Source organism: Lactuca serriola, chromosome 4 (assembly GCF_051521515.1).
Source record: "Lactuca serriola cultivar US96UC23 chromosome 4, Lser_US96UC23_V15, whole genome shotgun sequence".
Lineage (NCBI taxonomy): Eukaryota > Viridiplantae > Streptophyta > Magnoliopsida > Asterales > Asteraceae > Lactuca > Lactuca serriola.
The window spans coordinates 392,513,451-392,519,210 of record NC_136411.1 but is presented as its reverse complement, the minus strand read 5'-3'; the positions used below and the strand labels follow the sequence as shown (position 1 = coordinate 392,519,210).

General features: G+C 36.1%; 1 pseudogene; it reads right to left on the bottom strand.

The window, feature by feature from the left end:
* Positions 1–2,831: 2,831 nt before the first annotated feature.
* LOC145099874 (protein ANTAGONIST OF LIKE HETEROCHROMATIN PROTEIN 1-like) lies at positions 2,832–4,241 on the bottom strand (annotated as a pseudogene).
* Positions 4,242–5,760: the final 1,519 nt, after the last annotated feature.

The window sequence follows — 5,760 nt, the reverse complement described above, 5'->3', positions numbered from 1 at the left end:
TCAAAACCCAATAGAGGGAGTACGCGGGGCGTACCCCTCTTGGTACGCTGGGTGTACATCGATGCTCGTGGATTGGAGTCAGGACACAAACCCACTACGCAGGGCGTACATCCATTTACGCGGGGCGTAATCTCGCTGAACTAAAATCCCACATAAGTTCTTAATGGCTTAAGCTCTTAAGCCTAAACTTCAGATCCATAGACCAAATATGCCTAGGATTCATAAAGTCTCAAACTTTATTACTTGGGACGTCCATAAAGCTCTTAACCCAAGGTCTTAATCCATTAAGACCTACTTATATCACACATGAGACAACCAAAGCCATTGGGACCTCATTTTTCTCACTCAAGACCTCTCCCAAGGTCTGAAAGGACAGCTAATCTCAACCAACTCACATCATGCATCACTTTGGGGTTTTTGGGACAAGAATGAGGTCAAAACTTCATAACACGTAGATCTACACAATATGATTGTCAAGCAAGAGACTTTATACCTCAAAAGGGCTCCAAAAGATGATGCCTTTCCAGATCTACGAGCTCCAGCCACCCCACTCCTTCTTTGACAACTTCTTCTTTCTTCTTCTAGGCTCTCTTTTGCCAAACCAAGCTTTCCAAGGTCAAATATCCACAACAATGGAAGAAGAACGGCTACTTAGGGTTTCTGAGGGTAAGAGGGCAGATATGAAGGCTGGGGTTGGAACCATAATGTTCCTTATATAGTAGTTGGCCCTAAAATTAGGGTTTCTAGACACTGGACGTACGCTGGGCGTAATTCCAGTACGCTGGGCGTACGTCGAGGGACCCCGCGTTTCATTAACTCCATTACGCTGGGCGTACCCACACATGTCCCTTGCATGCATGGCCTTGCTTTGTCAACTTTTTCCATCAAGTGCCATAAGTGACAATATCTTCAAAGTGCCATAGCTCCTTTATTTTAAGTCCGTTTCCGACGAACTTTATATCCACGAAAAGGTGGCAAGAAGCCCTACGCTTCTAGCAACACACCCCGACCCTAAACCTTCTCGAATAAAACCCATTGCCCATAAAAGACCGAAACACCCTTACTCTTGATCTCGGGGAACCATAAATAACTACTCTTAGAACGGGGCGTTACAACCACTTAAGCAAAACACTTTCAACATAAACGTAAAGCTCTTTCGCATAGTAAAAAAATGATATGATTTGTTTAATATTTAAATGTTAGTAAAAAAACTACCGAGGAACTACCTAGGAATGTTAAATATATATTTATTTCCTAGGAAAAGCATAGGAATTTCTGAGGGAATTCCTAGGAACTTTAAATATATATTTATTTCCTAGGAAAAGTGTAAGAACTTCCCAAAGACTTCCTAGCACAATTGCTAAATGTTTGAGATGTTTGGTGGGATACTTTCGTTCGAAAATTTCCTAAGAAATCCCTTGTAACTTTAAAAATGATGTGATTTTTTTTATAATAATAAAATGGTAATAAAAAAACTTCTGAGGAACTACCTAGGAACTTTAAATATATATTTATTTCTTAGGAAAAGCGTAGGAACTTCCGAGAGACTTCCAATGACGAAGAATTCCTCGGTATTTCCTACATGTTAATTGTTACAGAGGAACTTCTAAGGAAATGCCAGAAAGATGTTTTCCTCGGAAATTCCTCAGTAATGTGTAGGAGGTAACGATAAATTTTTTGTCCTAAGAAATTTTTATAGGAAACTCCATCTTATTCTATTAGTGAAATCAGTGATGACTAATTAATTTAATTACTCGTGTTGAAACAAAATGTTTGATCATCTATATATATATATATATATATATATATATATATATATATATATATATATGTAATTCTATTTGCCTTTTTATATAGTATTTGGCTTTTGTAATTATATTTTACATCAACTAAGGACAATAATCTTTTTAATATATCATTAGTGACGTATCAACGACTATTTTATATTCTATAAATATTTTGATAATTATAATTAATAAATATTCTTAACATCTATATAGAATTAACAATAACTATTCATTAATTAATAGATATCCTTAAGCTATATAGATTTATAACAAATATGAATGAATATTCATTATTTAATATTGATATAATAATATTTAATAACAAGTTAATATCGTAAATTTGACCAAATGACTTTTAATCCAGGAGTTATTCTTATCTTTGAGGTCAAAAGTTCAAATGTTAAACAAAAATAGTATTAAGTGTTAATTTATGAGTTGGTTATTTTTTTGGATTAAAAAATATCATTATTTGAATAATGAAACAATATAAGTAGGAGAAGAAGAGGGAAACATTTAGTCCTGCTCATCGACGTGCTCATTTAGATGGGCTTTGCAATCGCTTTACAAGTCGTTATAGAAGGCCTAAAAATGGGCCATTAAATACTTATGTAGACGACCATCTTTGGTCCTACTCGGCTTAATAATTTTTGGAATTATGACTTTATAAGCAATAGCAACCATCCTTCTTTCTTTTTGGCTTTCATAAGATTGGAGTGGAATTTTTGGTGGCCATATCTTTTTTTCCCTCACCTAAAATTCAAAAAAAGCCAAGAAGTGGGAGGGAAGTCCTTCCCTCACTTTTTATTTATTTATTTATTTATTTTAATTTTAAATAAAATTATTTTTTTTTATTTATAATTTTTAAATTAATATCAAACATAAAATTTAATTAAAAATAAAATGCATTTCATTAAATAAAATAAAAATTACATTAACCCTAATATTTAAATAAGTAGAAAAAAACCGCAAAAAAAAAAATCAAACAAACTACAACATAGTAAAAATTATTAATTAATATCTTAATTTTATTTAAACCTAGATACGTCACTCAGAATCATCGTCTTCGTCCTCGCCTTGATCATCTGCATCATTCTCCTCAACGTCACTCTCGTCGTCGGAATCTTCACTCTCGACGAACATATCAGAATCCTCGTCTAATTCGTCAAACAAATCATCATCGTGAGATAACTCGTGCGGGGGCTGAATATGAGTCCTATAAATGTGCTCCACCAAATCAGCACGAAGGGCCTGATGAAGGTCGTGATTGTGTACTTTTCTTCTATTCACCCTATACTCTTGTGTACCAACGGCTACTCCTTCGACATTTGGCAAAACTTCATTTTCGTTGTATCAGCATATCGCTCTTCTTTCGTCTTCAAGAATCATATTATGCAATATGATACATGCATACATTACGTGTTGTAACCTTTTCACCTCATATGACCTTGCCCCGATCGTTAGTACTTGCCAACGTCTCTTAAGTACACCAAATGCTCGCTCCACATCCTTCCTAGCTGACTCTTGCGCCTCTTTAAACTTTTTCCTTTTCGGGTCGTTAGGACATGTAAACGATTTCACAAAAACAGACAAGGGAGGATATATACCGTCAGTAAGATAGTATCCACGCTTATCTGCTACCCCATTTTCTTGAAAAGGTACATCGTGTGACTTTCCAAGGTAGATATCGTTGAATACAGACGACTGGTCTAGCACGTTGATGTCATTGTTTGCACCAGCTGGACCAAAGAATGCATGCCATATCCAAAGATCATGTGATGCGATAGCCTCTGGAATTATCGTCGGCTCTTTGTGGTCGCCTCTCATGTACTGACCACGCCATGCGTTGGGGCATAATGACCAACTCCAATGCATGCAATCGATACTACCTAGCATTCCAGGGAATCCATGTTTGCCTGCATGCACCGTATACAATTGGTGGATATCGTTGATAGTTGGTTTGCGCAAATATCGTTGCCCGTAAACCAAACAGATCGCTTTGCAGAACTTGTACATAGAGTCCCTCACGGTACGCTCTGACATCCTAAAATACTCGTCCCATTTGTCTGCGCCCATGCCGTATGCTAGCTGACGAATCGAAGTCGTGCATTTTTGAATGGGAGAGAAACATTTTTTTCCCCTTGCATCCATTTTCCATTGGAAATATGGAAAGCGGCCTTCCAAATCGCCAACAATACGAAAAAATAGTTCCTTCCTCATCCGGAACCAATGTCGAAACTTTACAGCGTAGACGGCGTCATCTGCAAAATAATCTTCTATAAGACGATCGTGTCCGGCTTCGTGATTTCTACATAACGACGACTTTCTTAGGTTAGGTCGTGCACGTGATGTTTCACCAAGTCGGTTTTGATAGTATGCAACCGTTTTCGCCATGACGGAACCGATAAACTTAGCCTCCTCTACAGCCATGGAATCAGATGATGAAGACGATGACATTTTGAGTAATATTTTTTAGAAAGAAATATAGAGAAATATAGATTATGGTTTAAAAAATGATAAAATGTTTGAGTATTTATAGATTAAGAAAAGGGAAGGAAAAAAAAGAATATATATATATATATATATATATATATATATATATATATACACACACACACACACACACATATATATATATATATATATATATATATATATATATATATATATATATGTTAACGGTTATATAGCCGTTTGAGTAAAAAAGAAAAAAAATGCATCGGCCAATGGTTAGAAGAGAGAGACAGAGAGAGAGAGAGAGAGAGAGAGAGAGAGAGAGAGAGCGGGACTCTCTCCCCCGTGTTGCTTCCCGTGGTTACTTTCCCGCACCCACGGTGCGACATGCATAGGTGCGGGATCGGTTCCCGCTCCTTTCCCTAACCCCACTCCGTCCGGCCTAATAGCGACAAAATGCTTTGTACAGACTATAAAAACTCATGAAATAAATGTCACATACATTTAATTCCTTGTTAGCCAGCTTATTATTTTTACTGTCATAGAGACAACTCAACTAATTTGAAGACTCTAAACGAACTAAAAAATTAAGGCTCTTTGACATTCATTATACTATACTTAACTAGAAAAATGTCACCAACGCCATTGACACGGATTTAAACTTTAAATAGTTAGTAATTTGGAAGCAATGTTTTTTTTTCTAATACATCTAATAGAAGTTGCACGTTATTATTGATATTCAATGATATTGACGTAACAAAAGACATTGAATATGGTTACATCTTATTAGAGATAATATTACTATAAATCAATGTCAATCATAATCTTTGATTTGTTAACCCATTATTCACTTTCCTTGTATATTCCTTAATTTATGTTGTACTCTTTACTATAAATTTATTGTTCAATGTAAAATGAAATGGTGGTAAATTTTATATTACCTCTCATGGTATCAACCAAAATATCATGTCTGTTCTAATTGCAAACCCTAATTTTTTTGCCCTTCTCTTCTTAGCCGATCATCGATCCTTCTATCCCTTCCCAATCTCCCCTCGATAAAACTTCTTCTACCATGTCTGGTTCATCGGCTTCACAAGACTCCCCTCTCCCCATGAACACTCTGATGCATATGCTCACGATAAAGCTCTCCTCTGCCAATTTCCTCTTATGGCGAAATCAGATAGCAACACTACTTCTTCATCAAAATTGGATGCGTTTTGTTGAGGGGTCTCATCCTGCTCTAGCTAAAACTATCATTGCAGAAGGTAAATCTACCCTAAACCCAGAATATTCCTCATGGTTTGATATAGACAAAATAGTTCTCCTTCTCCTCCAGTCATCTCTCACAAAGGAAGCTAAGGTAGAAGTTTTAAATTTTACAACCTCTCATGATGTTTGGAAAGCCCTGGAATCGGCTTATAGCCATGGTTCCATGGAACACTCTCAAAATCTCAAAGACTCCTTACGTCAGTTAAAGAAGGGAAATCTCTCAGTTTCTTATTACGGGAAACAATTTAAAGTT